Genomic DNA, 16,914 nt, shown 5'->3' with positions numbered 1-16,914 from the left:
GCCTGACACAGGGCTTGAACTCCCCTTGAACTACAAGACCATGACCTGAGCTGCAGTCGGACGCTCAACTGACTGAGCCACCCAGGCGCCCCCAAAGATCACAGCTTTCTAACCACCGTGAGTTCTTCCACTTGAATAGGCCTATTTCCTTCAAAAAAATTTCTTCACAGGTTATGTCTAAGCTCTCTTTTGGTATTAAGCATTATATAGTTAAAGCATCTAACTTTGGCTTTTGTTCAAAATTATGATTAAGAACTCACTAAATGATGTCTGAATCATGTGGTTATCCGTAGGAAATAAAAGCTTCCTCAGGAGTAAATTGTGCACATGAAAAAAATACATAGATAACTCATTCTCCTAATGACCTTTTTGGGATATGTCCAACTCCAGTGCACTGCTTAGTGTTGCCATATCAAGATTTGGATTTCAATGTTGAGGCTTTGGTAATTTGTTTTGATTGTTTACTCCATGTCCAGATCCTAATTGTCTACAGAGACATCCGTAACATAGTTAAGTCCTTAAGATTAATTTGCAAACATTTCCTTCCCTTCCAGATTCTTGGCTTCTTTCTGATACTCGACACCAATATGTTGACAGCTACTGGTGAACAAAATAGGCTTAATTTAAGTATTTAATTTATCAGGACCAGTTAATATCAAAGTTAAAAGTACGTTCTAATACAGGGATATCTTCAATATGCAAAATATGTATGATGAAAAAGTCATTCATTTTTGAAAGTAACTTAGAGAGTGACAGGAGAAACAGCCCAGTGCAAATGCAGGTAGGGAATAGCCCCCTTGTTTTCTTTTCTGCTTCTAGGTTTTGCTGTGCTGAAATCACAGTCCTTGGTTCTTCTGGCATTTGTTGTTTTGTTAAAGAGAGTCTGAGTGTCATAAAATGGGTCCCATCACTTCCGGAACATTTCCACTAGGCAACTCACTTAAACACCACTGATACTCTGAGAAAGTTGGTATTTTAATATATTTTAAATGTTTTCCCCCTGTAAGTCATTTCATTAAGTTTCTCTTTTCTTGTCTTTTTAAGAGCAGAAACTGTCGTCCTTGACTGCCTGTCCTCCACGCCTATCATTCATCTTTCTGGTAAGACTCATTCCTTCCATATTCCCAGTTGCTATCTTGTCATTCCTATAATTTTTCATTGCATAGGCTCAAAATTAATGTAGAAATTCTGGCTTTGGCATTCTAAAAAATGCCCTTTTATACTGAGCTCTCTGTGCACCAATGAAAAAGTACACAGTCACCCACCCACCCACCCACACAGACACCCATTTCAGAAATCAGTGGGTCTCTATTCAGTACATTTCTTCATTTTCCTTATCTATTCCCCAGAGATACAAGTAAACAGTTTAAATCTTGCCAGTTAAAAAACTGAGTTGGTTTAGAGTTAAGTTGGCCTGGGAATGGAATTCTGCATAAACAGATAATCCTACCATTTCTTTCCTCCACACATCACAAATTTACTTGCCACCTTCCCTTGTGCTTTCTGATTGGTTGAATGTATCTACAGATTTCTGATCAAAATTTAGGTAAATTTCCTAATGTTTGTGAGCTTCTTCTTTGACAAGTTAAATAAGAGACAGCTTTGTTTGACTCACCCTCCTTGGCCCCTAAATATTATTTGGAACCTCTTACCAGTTTATCTTCCACAGAACCTAAAGTTTGATAGAGGGACAAACACAGCATTTTATAGATGTATTTTGTACATATGTTTAATTATAGAGTGTATATACTTACACATTATCACTATGCATTGATAATTTGTCAGAAAACTGGGCAGAATGAAGGGAATCATCATAGAGATACCACTTTGGGTACAAAAGGCTCTAATTAATCCTTGATTTCTATTGCAGAAAACAGATTTGTCACAAATCTTAAAGGCATTCAGCACAAATATTGTCAGTCTAGACCTCTCAAGATAGATTTTTCTGGAATTAAATTGACAAAAGGGTTCCAACCCTGGAGAGAAAGCTGCCTTGTAGTGGCCAAGACCTAATGGCTTCTGTGCTTGTCCTTGCAATTAAATGAGTTAACTTATCTTGGTACCTTGTAGTATTACCTTTGGTCTTTTTTCCCCTACCCTGCTTATATCAAATGCTATCTTTTCTCTGTTGACCTTTATTGGAAACTAAATTTGGGGGATTAAATGAGAATGTCCAGGAAGTCCAGTATTTTTTATGATGGCAAGAAACTCTGGCACCTTCTCACTTAATGATATATTACATAGTATTATCTGTTAGAAAATAATGGGTTTTAGAGACCATCCAAGCCCATCCATTTCACTTTGCAATTCAGGAAATTGAGGCTAAAGACCTACAGAACTTCTAATTTTATGCAACTAATAAGCAGCATAGAGAGGCCCCAAACCAAAGATTGCTGATTCTTGAATTATTGCTTACTTTTCTACTCCATATAGATGCATACATAAATAAAGGCAGCAGCAAGAGAGAAAAAATATCCTAAAATGGTTTTTATCATCCTATGGACAAAAGCTGGGTATAAAAATAAGTATCGCATTTTGTTTTCATAAGAACCCATTTCAAAGTGAACTATTTTTGCTGTATCTTTAAAACACACACACACACACACACACACACACACACACACACACACACACACACAATTTGAGGGATTTCTCCCAGGCCAGACCAAGATAAAATAAAGCAGGCTCTCTTTCAATAGCAAAGCACAACAGAGAAGTAGATTTGTGAATAAAAATGTTAACATCAAACATACCCACCAAAAAGTAGTAACAATACAACAGATAATACAATTTACATGAGTAATTCATGAAGATTTCCTCCTGAGATTCTTATATGATCTTCCTCTCTCCTAAGTCTGATTATTTTTTTAATTTAAAGGAAAGTATAGTGATTGGTCACCATGCCTCTGAGAACCAGATAAATATTTATGAAGAATGTGTATATGTATCTATATAGAGATAATGTACAGGGAGAGCAACACACATTCAGAATCAGAATGTCATTTCTGTAAACCTATTGCATCAGGAACTATTGTCACTTTTTGTTTTTGTTTGTAATGTTGGCACATGAACTGCCTTATAATTTAACTCAATTTTGCAGCTTTTTTATTTCAGAGATCTCAAAAAATCACCTGAAAGTTGTCTGCTCTCATGATAAAGAATACCTGTGGTATCATTTGCTCAGACAGTTCAACCACAAGGCATGTGGGCGGACTACAGAAAGATGTAGAGTTGGATTCCCCAATGCTGATCCTAACAAAAATTCTCCGCTTTCTTGTAAAGTTCCCACAAGAAATCTCATCTTGGCTTCTTGCTCCCTATCTGCCTCTACACAATGCCAGGTACATTAAAGTATTCCATTATTTATCTGTTGCCATCACCAGTCTCTCTCTTGCTACTTTGGCTTAACCTCCTGTCCTAGTACCTGTCCCATACACTTGAGGTAAGAATGTAATTACCTTTCCCAATTTGACCTACTTCTCTTCAAGGAATATATATTAGTAACCATCCTAGTTATCCATCTATTTCTGTCTGCAGGAACTTTCTGATCCGATCCAGCCCCATGTCCAAAACCAATTGCAGCATTTGTCTAGACTTTTGGATAACTACTAGAATTGGCCATACCTCTACAAGAAAGAAAGCAGACTGTTGAGTACACTTAGGTAGAATCATATTTTTCTGCATAATCAGGTCGTACTAAGGAAAACAAAGTTTCAGGTACCACTAGAGGCATCTCAGCAGTACTTCCTCAAATTCTAGAGCACACCAAGCTGTCTTAAGTACAAGCTGGTGCCAAGTGATGGCCAACGAGCCAAATGTAGTGAATGTATGTTATGGCAAATTGTATTTTCCAAGAATGTCCATACTAATACAAATACTCCTATGTATATGTGTATACCATATACTCTTCTCAAAGTGTAACATTAAGATCCCTCCATTGGAAGATAGGGAAGATTTCTCCTTGAACTGAGTAGATGTTTCAACTGTTTGAATCAATAGAATGTGATTATTATAATACAAAAGTGATGATGAGTGACTTACAAGGCTAGTTCATGAAAGATGATATGGCTTCTGAGAGCCATATCATGAATGTTCAGACATTCATCTTGAGCTGTCCTAGGCTGACATGGAGAAAGTCTGGGTGCTCAGTTACCATTTTGTTCGTGAGGCCATGTGGCAAGACTACTTAGAAACAGAGATGCCTCAAGTTCATGTTGTGAGAACTTGATTTTCAATTTTCCCAGTCTGTGTACTAGTTAGACACACCTTCATATGATTCTAGCCCTAGCTTCCTGGCCACCTCAGTTACAGCTATGTAGAAGAGAGAGGAGCTGACTTCACTGAGCCTGACCTGAATTACTATTTTGTGAGCAAAATAAACACTGTTGAACACTATTAAATTTGGGATTGGTTCATTATGAAGGCCTGTTAACTAAGATATATAGGTTCTTTGATATTCCAAATGTTTTCACAAATTTAATTAGCTACAAAGCAAATCTGTGTTTTACTTAAGAAACCCAACATCCAGTTATTTGAAAGGTAGAGAAATCAGAAAACACTGAGCCAGCATTCTTACATAGCAATTCTCAGTTGGAGAAGAGTAGGATCTGCCCCTTTTGATGAGACCTACATTTTCATATTTTCCACACTCCCCTCACTACAGCCAACTTATTCATCTACATTTTCTGCATAGCCACTTTTGGCATTCAAATTTGGACCCTTGAAATGGGAGGTATGACCCTTCCTTTACTTCACATAAGAATTAAAGGCAACAATATGGCCAACTTGCCTTAGGATATATATATAGATAATGGACAATAATAATATGATTAAATGCTTCGCTCACAAGGGTGCCTAGCTTGTGCTGAAATTTACAATGAAAAAAAGGTTTTGTTTCATCTGTTCATTTTTGTAGCCACAGCAATCTCTTGGTTAGTAGGTAGTTTGAAAATTGCTTCATTTTCCATGTTTAGGAAGCAGAGGTTTATAGAAGTCACAGGGAAAATCAATCTCCCAAGCCTGTATTCTATGTAACAAGTAGAATAGGTTTCATAAATTCCTATTTCCTGGGTGTGGCTTATATGCCCCTTCCCTGTGTTTGGCCAAAGAACTTTCTTCCCTTCACAGTGGTTTCAGACAAATATTTACTGATATGACTTCTAGAAAAGTGGGTTTTTTGAACAACTCTTGCTTGGAAAAATGTGTCAGGAACCTTGTCAGAGCAGCACCGGGGAATGGAAAGACAATGTGTGATTTGAGAAGACTGTCTCAGGGAGAAGGAAAACATTTGAGACAGGAAGAAAAGAAGTAGCCACACAGTCTATTCCAATTGACCATGGCTCTCAGACACAGGAGACTAGTAAGACATCAGAAAGGAACAATAACATGAGATTTGTCTAAAAAATGGAGCAAGAGGTAAGTCTGGACAAACAGTTGTAAGGAAAGGAAAATCCTAAATGATATTTCTTTACCACATGTGAACATTTTTATCTACAATTATATTTTCCATGGTATTTCCATAGCAAATAACCTTGGAAGATAAAGGTACTACCAGAGAGAGGGAAGATTGTTTCCTGAACATCGTAATGAAGACAATATCTTCCTATAGGGAAGCTGGACGGGTTTGCCTGTTTTAAGACCACGAGCATCTTAAGCTTGGGTTTCCTCAGTGTGAACACACAAGCTCATTGTATGTCCAGTTTCTCCTAGGCCACTCTGCGTCACCTCTACAGGTTTTGTTGGACAAGGGGAACTGACATAAACATGAAGCTCATGTAGCCTGCTGTGAGTAATAAAGATCTTGGGTCCTGATCCAGAAGGAATCCTTCTAGAGGTTCCTGATTTCAGTAGGAAATGTTCCCCTGTTCACAGCTGTAGTCTGGGTCCTTTATTTATATTTGAAAAAAACTCAGAAGTGCACAGAGAAACCAATACCTTTCTGAATGTTACACAGCCAGTAAATGGCAGGGATGGTTCTCAAATTGGATGTAATGGACTGAATTGTGTCTCCCCCAGAAACCATATGCTGAAGCCGTAACCCCCACTGAGACTATATTTGAATACAGGACCTTTAGGAAAGTAAAGTTAAAGAAGATCATAAGGGTGTAGCCCTAATTCAACAGGACCTATGTCCTTATAAGAGAGGAAGAGACACCAGGAGTCCTGCACATAAAGTAAAGACTGTGAGAAGATAGTGAAAAGGTGGCCATCTACAAGCCAGGAACAAATACCTCACCAGAAACCAACTCTGCTAGTACCTTGATCTTAGCCTTCCAGTCCCCAAAACCATTAGAAAATAGATTTCTGTTGTTTAAACCACCTAGTCTGTAGTAATCTGTTATGGCAGCCCAAGCAGATGAATACATTGGCGCTTCCATTTCTATGTTCAGAGCCTTTCACTGCAAGCTGCCTTTCATGATGATTGCTAAGATGTCTTCAAATATAAAGATATTCAAATCCATCAAAAAGCCACTCTTGTCTGCGTTTGAGTTTTGCAGGGAAAGGGATAAAAGTAGCACATCAACTTGGATTTTTTTTTTCATTTTTGCAAGTTATTTTCCTTATTTACTGCTGGATAATGAAACGATATAACTGTTCAAAATACTTTTAGTTGGTTATAAAGAGAAATCAATACTGCTTTGTGTTTCAAAAAGGAAAGGCATGCAAGGACGTTGAGATATTAAACACAAGTGGATTGCATAGTTATTTGTGAGGGGTTGCTAACAATTGAATTACTATTTTAATGTCATAACATGGCAGCACTCAAGATTACCTTTCACATCTAATCATACCATTTACATGGAAGTGCAAAAATGCTTCTGAAGTGGCCAAATGCTATTCACTGAATGGATCAGAGTAACAGTAGAAATTGCTCCAGAGGAAAAATAATCACATTCCTCGCCAGGCTCTGGAGAAAGGTTAATGTCTCTCTAGTTGAAAAAAGCAAAAAAAAAAATAAAAAAAAATAAAAACATACAAAGCATGTATTTTTTTTAAGGCAGCTTGTGGCAAAAAAACTACCAGGAATTTTGGCATCAGTTCTTGGCTCCAATCTTGACTTTAATGTTTCTAGGTTACACATCCTTGATTTTGCCAGTAGTGCAACTGGAGTTATATTCAGAATCACTAATACGTAAGAACACAATACCACCAGGATTTACATTAATTTCTGTGTCATCAAATCTTCACAAAGCCCTTTGGGATAAGTATGATTTTATCATCTTCATTTTACAGATGAGGGTGTTGAGGCAGAAAGAGTATGATGTGCCTACATTTGGGAAATGACAGAATGGGGATTCAAGAAGAAGTCTAGCTTTATAGACAGGCAATACACTGCTGTCACTAAGAACTCCTACTAAGAATCTCAAGAAGCTTCATGAGAGACCATGTGTATCTACAGTGAGACACAAGTGTCCTCGCTCAGGCCCCAGGCTACTTCTATAGCCACATTCACCACTCCCAAGCTGTCCTCCCACTTTTCCAATAATATCAAATGTACGTTCACCAAACACACCAGACTTTTTTTTGATGGTTTTTGCGTTTAATTTTCTTAGAATGCCTTTCTATTTGATTCACTCTTCTAGCACACGTAGCTCATATGTTACATCCTCCAGCAATAGTTTCCAAACTCCTTCAAAGTCTGCTCATTCTCCTTCATTCCCAGTAACATTCTGGGGAATCTGAGTCAGGGGACATATTCTGTGATATAATTATCAGTTTACATATTGTCTTTCCTGCTCCTATGTAAGCCATTGGAAGGCCAGCTCTATTTTTCAATCCGCCTGGCATCCAAACACAAAAATTTTGTACAATTTTATGTTTTTATATTTATATTTAACTGCACATCAGTAAATACATGAAATTAAGACACTTTAGGATTGCTGAAACAGTAATAATCGGGAATATTTATTGAGCACTTGCTATATACCAGGTACTAGAGTGAGTATTCTGTGGTTAGTAACTCAGGTGAACCTCACCTAGTCTTATGATGTTGGCACTGCCATGTAGCCCATTTTTTAGGTAAGGACAGTGAGGTACCAATAGTTTCAACATATTACTCAAGTTGACACAGTTCTCACATGGGGTATGTGAGATTTAAATCTGAAAATATGGCTTTACATCCCACATTATCAATCATTAAGTTTTAGTGAACAACCAAGTCCCAAGTATGACAGAGCAAGGGAGAGCTTCTGGATTCTTGTGTGGCTGAAGTGTTAAGCATATCCAACAAGAGAATTATACCACCCATGTCCATGTAAAGAAATACAGAAATAAGTGCCTAGCCTTTTAGAGTACCAAATTTAAGATGTCAATAATTATATCAAATGTTTAGAAATGCAGAATTCAAATAAGCACATACAGAATGAATGGCCTGGAACACCTGCCATGTGAGTGATTCTGTCAGAACTCGATTCAAAGAATGGTTTAAGGACAGAGGATCCTGAACTTCTTTTGGAAGTGTACTACTGGCAAAGATAGATCACTTCTCAATAAGGCCATTTATTCACCTTTACCAGATCAAAGGGCAAGCCAACCTAGACCTAACACTTGATCTGCTGTGATGAAAAAGCTACTCATTTTACAGCTTAGCCTTGTGTCAATCTGATTCTATTCCTAGATCTGTAGCACGTGAGGATTACAACAGCTGATTCACCCACAAAATCTTGAGTACCCCAACACTTGGATGCAATTCAAGGACACTGTTTTGAGTACAGGATTTATTTCAACTTAAGAGGATCTTTGTTTTGAATCCTGCAGCTCATTAGAGGTATGGCACTGATAAACTTCCCAAACTACTCCAAGCCTCAGCTTCCACATCTTTAAAATGGAGACATCAGCAATGCCTACTTCAGATGGTTGAAGATTATATGACAGAATAAATAAACGGCACTCAATCCAGCACTAAGCACCAACACTCATTATCTCATTTAATCCTCCCCACAAATATGTAATGAGGTAGAGCTATTATGGTCCTCATCTTACAGATACAGAGAATAAGGCAAACAATGGAAGAGAAATTTGCAACTTTACTTAGTTAAATTACATTGCCTCTGTTTGCTCTATGCCTGGTGCTTAGAACTTTACCACCACATAACAGTTTTGACTGCACCAAATGATAACTTAGTGGACATAGCATGTAGTCATAGCCATGCTTGACAAAGACCAGGCCCCTGTAATGTGTAAGCCATTCATTTCTCAAAGTAACAATTACTGGTATCCTTACTGGCACTAAGTATACTATGGGTCAGTCACCAATCAAAATGCTTTATGCAAATTAACTCTCTCTAGCTTCAGAAGCTATGTGTCACTAACATCTTATTTTACAAATCATACATGTATACATAAAAATACAAGCAGAAAAAGGTTGAGCAACTAGTTCAGTTGCACAGCTAGTAAATGCTTGAAGCTTCATTTAGAACCTACTCTTGCAAATGTAACCATGTCATCTCCTTGCTTCTCCTCACACCCCATTGTCTACCTGAAGCAGCAAATTGCAGGCACACATTTTCCAGTATCAAATTTCTATTGATTAAGTTTGAAAATCTAAGGATTGAGGCACCTGGCTGGTTCAGTCAGTGGAGCATGTGACTCTTGATCTCAGGGCCCTGAATTCGAGCCTCACATTGTGTGTAGAGATTACTTAAAAAACTACATTTAAAAAATTAATGAATATCCTTCAATGATTCTTCACAATGATTCATCTTGTGTGAAACAACGAGTTTAAGAATAAAACTGAGATAAATAGTCCCACCCCACCCAGGTGTGTGTCTATGTAGGTATATATATGTGTGTGTGTGTGTGTGTGTGTGTGTGTGTGTGTGTGTGTGTGTGAGAGAGAGCCTGAGAAGCATCTCACCACTGAATTTACACAAGGTTTGTTGAGTTAAAATCTATGCTATGAATCTTCTCCCTCTTTATTCTAATCTCTCCAGGAGGAGGAAATACTTTAGATCTAGAAGATGAGTTTGTTAGAAAATACTAAGTAAAGAAAGGAGAAAAGGAGTTTAAACTATGTGAGGTTACTGCACCCAAGGAGGAAGTAGGGTGGGAAAAGATCTAGAGATGAGATTTTGAATTACTTTGTCTTCAGTTCAGACTACTCTCAGACCATGTCAATACTATTCCAGCCCTCAGTGTAGTTTTTGGTTATCTCTGACCAGGAGACCAATTAAAGACACAGACTCTTACTCCAGGTTTTCAGCTTTATGGTTGTACTTCACCATATCCTACATTCCTATGTGGTATCATCCAATCCCGGGGGCCTCGAGAATGGCCTCTTCCCTCCATATAAAGACACCCTTTCTTGTTTTCAAGCAGCAGGTGGTTCTTTGCTGCCTCTGATGATCTTCCCTCCCAAGATATTTGCCCATAACAAATCTGACACCTCTCTGCCTTAGCTACCATTTAAATCTATTGTTTCCAGTGGCTTTTCAGTTCTCATAACCCTAAATATCTTCTGATGATCTCCAATGTTAGGTCTTGACAAAACAGAAGCAAATGTTAAGGCTGCCTTGTAATTCTCTGTCCCCTCAGTCCAACCCACCCAATTTTATAGGCTTTTTTTTTTAAAACATTTACTTATTTTTGACAGAGAGAGCACAAGCCAGGGAGGGGCAGAAAGAGGGGGACAGAGGATCCAAAGCAGTCTCCACACTGACAGCAGCCAGCCCAGTGTGGGACTCAAACTCACAATTTGTGAGATTATGACCTAAGCCAAAGTCAGAGACTGAACTGAGACACCCAGATACCCCTATGCTTGTTTCTAAACTTCAACTCATCAGCAGAGAATACTTCACTGATTTGTGTCACAGTCAATGGATGAGAGTGACCCACTTACAGTCCATGATGATTCAGGTAGCCTGATTGGTTCCGGTTACCAGCTGAGCCCTTTACCTCGTTATGATCAGCATTCCCATGTAAAATATAACTTCAACTTCCCTTCATTACCTATTTATTGCTCACACATAGATTAAGTTTTAGGGGCTATGCAGAAAGCAAAGATGAATAAAATACACTCTTTTCTCTAAGGGACATTGACATAAAATAAAAATAAGTAAAACACAGTTTTGTAAACACCCATAGTAAGCTGTGTAGAAATACTCTAGAGGAAATGGTGTGCTCTTACTTATTTAGTGTGGCTGAGTGGGTATAATGTGTGTGGAGTACTTAAACAAAAAACTTCTCAAAACCATTTATAAGCTCTTATTCCATGGCATTCAATGAACTTGTACAAAATACAGTCTACTGGTAAAATATATCGTTGTAACCTTAGGAAGTTGTTAAAAATTAGTCATATTCCCCAATCCAGGCACACATAATGACAATCTCTGACTGTACGAGCAAGACCTTGTCAAGTCTCATATCCTCATCCTGAGTTTTATACCTACAGTAGGTATCCAGCCTGCTAGTTTCTAAGAAGTCATAAGACTGAAGGCTCAACCAAGCTAGTATCCAGCTCAAGAAGCATTCAGAGCTAATTTCTGTGCCCCCGTAATTAATGACTCTAGCTTCAGCCCAGAGCCATCTCACTGTACTGGCAGTACCAAGAACTATCCTCCCTCCATCATGCCCTGCTAGTCAACTCTTAACCTTTCAAAGATCAACTTAATTGTCATTTTCCCTGGAAAAAGAGTTTCCTAACTTTTCAAGGCATAACTGGAATATAATCCCCCACCTTTGTTTTGTAAAATGTATGCATTGTTATTTACATATTTACTTTTACTTGTCCTAGGTCTGATTTCAGAATTGCTTTAATGGTGTTATAACAATGTAGTAGCACTTGTATTGAAATTTACTAATCTTCACTGTATAATGTTAATTCGCCCCATGTTCCACTTTGTAGATTTCTCTCACAGATTCATTGAAGTTTTTCGTAAGTTCTTATTTCCGTTTTTTTTTCTTCAGGAGTAGGATTATGCCCTTCATTATTATTGTTGTTGTTGTTGTTATTACTTAAAAATTTTTGGTGCACTCTTGGTAAGTGTTGCTAAGGTAACAACACTGCCAAACCTCTCAACCAGTTTCAAAATCATATTTATTTTTATCCACAGATTTTTATTTTGTTAAATAAAAAGGGGAAAAAGAAAAGGAACTTAAGGAAAGAAGCTGTGAAATTACAATATGCTGGTATTTGTAGACAAACGAGCCACTTTCATGGATCTGAGCTCTTTTTCTCTTATAAAGTCATCTGCAGAAAATATTAAATGCTTAATTTGTATATAACCTAGTTTACTTTGTGTTTAAATGCTCCTGACACTCTGAAAATACAAAGGAGTAGGGCATCCACTCACCTTCAGTTTAAGGACTTAGAAAAACCTGATTCAAACAAAGTGGCAGCAGCCTGAGCTTTCTCTGTGAAACTAACTCACAGGAAACTGCTCTGAGTAAAAAGAGGGGGTGATTTTGCCAAAGGTGATTTTCTGATAAGGCCACTTCATAGGATGAATGACACGAGTAGGATTATGTAGTAGAAAGAAAAATGAATTTCACAATCAGACAATTGGATATCATCTTTTACCAACTGTGTAACCTTTGATGAATTATAGCACCTTCATTTACAAACACCGATAATACCTATTTGAATATTATTTTGGAGATTAGTGTGATAAACAATACAAAATGGCTGGAACATAATTGACACCCATTATACATTTGTCCTCTTATCTTACTATGTAAGGGGATGCTACAGAAGGAGATTCAACTTAAGGAAGAATGTTGTTTCAGACTCCTAAGTCAGAGATCAAAAGGAGGATTGACCATAGTGACATTGAAAAAAATGTCTATTCAGTTCATTTATCCATTTTTTAATCAGATAGTTTTGTTTTGGCTATCAACTTGTATCAGTTCTATGTGTATTTAGGATATCAATCAAAATATACGATTTGCAAATACTTTCTCCCATTCAGTAGGTTGCCTTTTCATTGTATTAATGGTTTCCTTTGATGTGCGGAAGCTTTTGTAGTTTGATGTAGTCCCACCTATTTTTGCTTTTGTTGCTTGTGGTTTTGTCAAACCCAAAATCTATTGCCAAAACTACTGTTAAGATTTTCCTCTATGTTTTGTTCTAGGATATTTATGGTTTCAGGTCTTATGTTTAAGGCTTCATGTGGAGCTCGCTTTTGCACATGGTTTAAGGTAAGGATCCAGTTTCATCCGTTAGCATGTGGCTACCCAATTTTCCCAACACTGTTGAAGAGACCTTCCCTTCCCCATTACATATCCTTGGCACTTTTGTTGAAAATGAGTTGACTGTATATATGTGGGTTTATTTCTGGGCTCTCTACTCTGTTCCATTGGTCTATCTGCCTGCCAGAATTATGTCAGAATAATACTGTTTTGATGGTAATATCTCTGTAATATAGTTTGAAGTCAGGAGGTGTGATGCTGGCAGCTTTGTTTTTCTTGATCAAGATAGCTTTACTGATTTAGGTTCTTTTGTGGTTCCATATGAATTTGCAGGATTGTTTTTTTCTATTTTCTGTAAAAAATGCCATTGTATCTGCCTATCTGGTTAAATAGGCTCAGATACCATGGGCAGGGGTGGGGGAATAATTCATGTGGTCTTTTCAATATATCTGTTTTGCTATTTGTATTTTGCAGCCATGACATCATCACTAAATGTGTATCATAAAGCAGATGGTTCTGGAACAATTAGATGCCACATGGTATGTACAGTTTCCTATCTATGTCCAGTTATTTAAGGATTTTACATCAACAAGTAATCCAGATACCTTCATCTCAAGCAGGTGAATTTTTCTAGCACATTCTTGTGGGATTATGTTTCTCAAATGCTGTCATGAAAAAAAATCATCTGCTTAATATATTTTTGACTATTTCAGGACCTAACAGCAGTATTTAGAATAAGTGGTCTTGGGGAGAACGGCTTAATTTCCATTTTTAACAACACTCCAGGAGTTCTGAGGCACATGGCCTTAGTGACATCAAGTAGTGACTACACCACCGTTGTCACTATTTCCCTAAAAAGAGAGAACTGTATGGATTGACAATAAAAAAGAAAAAAAAAATCAAATTTGGTCTCACAGTAGGAGACCACTTATTCATTAAATTAGTGACTGTAGAAAACTCACTTTTGCAGCAATGGTAGGTTTCACCTTTGTTCTAATAATCTGTGTTCAAGATCGACAAGTACTGTCAGGTTTCTAATAACACAGCTACCTTGTAAGGCATCTTCCCAAGAGAAACCATAGAAGTAAAGGGAAAGGAGATTTGTGAAACCAGGTACCTTTTGTAGATATTTCAGTGGTAATGCAGAGACCTAGAGACAGAGGTCCACTTTCCTCGAAGACCTCCAACCAATTAAAAGATACAATGTACTCTAGTGATCATTTAATCAACCATGCATTGAGTCATTTCCCCCCATTTTTGAGTATCTACTACATACAAATAACTGTGGGAATTGAAAGAAGACTTAGACACAGCCCATAAAACCTGAGAAACAAAACCCCTTTGACTTCAATAAGCCAGGTTTCAAAGTGATGTTGCACTGATTAGCTGTATGAACATGAACTGCCTCCTTTTTCCTTAATGTAGATACTCCTTCTTTAACGGTGGCTTGATCCATATAAATATGCTCAGTTGATTTTTGATACATGTATAAACAATTCACAAAGGAAGAATAGCCTTAAAAAAAAATGGTCCTGAGGCAAATGGACATCCAAAAGGAACTCCAACCTAACTTCATATTCTATATAAAATTAACTCAAATTGAATCATGGGCATTAAGGAAAATTGTGAATGTGAAATTGCAATGACTTTAGAAAATAAAAGGAAAAATTCATCAGGACACAAGGCTAGGAGAAAGCACAATCAACGAAAGGGAAAAATGAGAAACTGGACTTCAGCAGCATTAAAATACTTGGTTTACAAAAGATCTTAAGAGGATGAAAACACAAACTATAGAGAAAGGATGTTTATAAACTACATATCCAAAAACAGATCAGTCCTAAATCTAAATGTAAATAATTCATACAAGTCATCAGTAAAGGGCACACCCACACACACAAGCAATACAATTAGAAAAACACAGGGAGAAATACTTCGCAAAAGAGGATACAGAGCTGGCGAATTAAAACAAAAAGCAATATTCAGTATCATTAGTTACCAGATAAACACAAGTCAAAACCACAAGGAGATACCCACACAGATCTATCAGAATGACTAAATAAAAAAAATGATAAAACCAAGTGCTGTCAAGGAGATGGAGAAAACAGATCACTTGTACATGGACGCTGAGAATGTAAAATGCTCAAGCTACTCTAAGACACTTAGGCAGTTTTTTATGTATCTAAATATGCACATATCACACAAAGCAGCAATCACAATCTTGAACATTTATCCTAGGGAAATGAAAATTATAGTTATGTGCAATAATGCTCCTAACAGCTTTATTTGTAATAACCAATAACTGGAAACAACACAAATGTCCTTCGACGGGTAAATGGTTAGCAAACTATGGTACTCTCATACCATGGAATACTGTTCAGAAACAAACTATAACAACAGCAACAAACTACCATAAATACAACCAACTGGATGAATGTCAAAGAAATTATACTGAGTGAAAACAGCAACCTAAAAATGTTACAAGTTGTATTATTTGACTTATAAAACATTCTTAAAATGGTAACATTACAGAAATTGAGGAGAGGTCAGTGGTTGCCATGATTTAGCAGCAGTGGGCGTGGAAAAGAGAGGAGAGTGGTTATAAAAAGGCAAGGGGTGGGATCCTTGCTGTGATGGACAATGTTGTATCTTGAATGTATACAACATCATCAATACCCTGGTTGTGATACTGTAAGATGTTAACATTGAGGAAAATTGGTAAAGGGTACAGGAGACCTCCCTGAATTATTTCTCACAGCTATGCATATAAATCTACAATTACCTCAAAATAAAAAAAAAAACGCTTTAAGAAAAAGAGATTGTTGAGTATTATATTAAAAAACAAAAAGTAGGGGCACCTGGGTGGCTCAGTCGGTTTAGTGTCAACTTTGGCTCAGGTCATGATCTCACAGTTCATGTGTTGGAGTCCCTCATCGGGCTCTGTGCTGACAGCTCAGAGCCTGGAGCCTGATTTGGATTCAGTATCTCCCTCTCTCTCTGCCCCAACCCATCCACATTCTGTCTCTATCAAAAATAAATAAACATTAAAAAATAAATAAAAAATAAAACAAAAAGTAAAATGGTTTTGAAATTATAATGTTGTCCACAGCCAAGTTTTATGTTTTCAGTCAGGAACTGCCACAGAAATTTTTTCCTCTCCTTAGAATTAAAAAAATATATATCTATTTCAGTAAGTACTCCTGGAAAAAATAAGTCTTCAAATAATAAATAGAAACACAATAAAAAGAGATCCTAGACTTAAAACCCTTGAAATAAAAAAGGCCATATTTTAAAATATTTATGAAACAGTAATAATGAGTAAATTACTTTTAAAACACACACACAAAATAAACCTTTTGAAGATGATATTTAAGTATGTAACTGAATAAATGTATCTATATTTATATATTTATGTCCACAAGGGGTGAAAAATAGAACTGCAAGAAAGAAAAATCTATAGCAGTAACCTGCCGTGCTTATAGACATCAAAATAAAATGCTGCCTAATTTTCCACCTATTGAGTACTGAAAGAAGAGAAATGCTTGACCTTGACATTCTAAACCTTCACATGTGAGCATCACAGATTTAGAAGCAGAAGATTATATTACATTCTTGCTTAGCACTTTGGTATTGAAAATTCAGAGAAAAGGTGACAATTGTTCTAGATTGTAGCAGAGAATGTAAATGTCATAAACCATAATACTAAAAAATGGTGGTATAACTTACAGAGTTTGCAAGACCAAAAAAGGGAAAAGTGAACAAGAGGTTTAGCAGAGGTAAATGTCATATACC

The 16,914-nt window shown here is 37.0% G+C and overlaps 1 long non-coding RNA gene across 1 annotated transcript in view; it reads right to left on the bottom strand.

Annotated features, from left to right (window-relative positions):
• The window catches only part of LOC123382235, a 634,835-nt gene that overhangs the window by 547,251 nt on the left and 70,670 nt on the right, over positions 1-16,914 (bottom strand). The window lies entirely within an intron of this gene.

This window comes from Felis catus, chromosome E2 (genome assembly GCF_018350175.1).
Source record: "Felis catus isolate Fca126 chromosome E2, F.catus_Fca126_mat1.0, whole genome shotgun sequence".
Taxonomy (NCBI): Eukaryota; Metazoa; Chordata; class Mammalia; order Carnivora; family Felidae; genus Felis; species Felis catus.
This window is presented reverse-complemented; position numbering and strand designations above follow the sequence as displayed.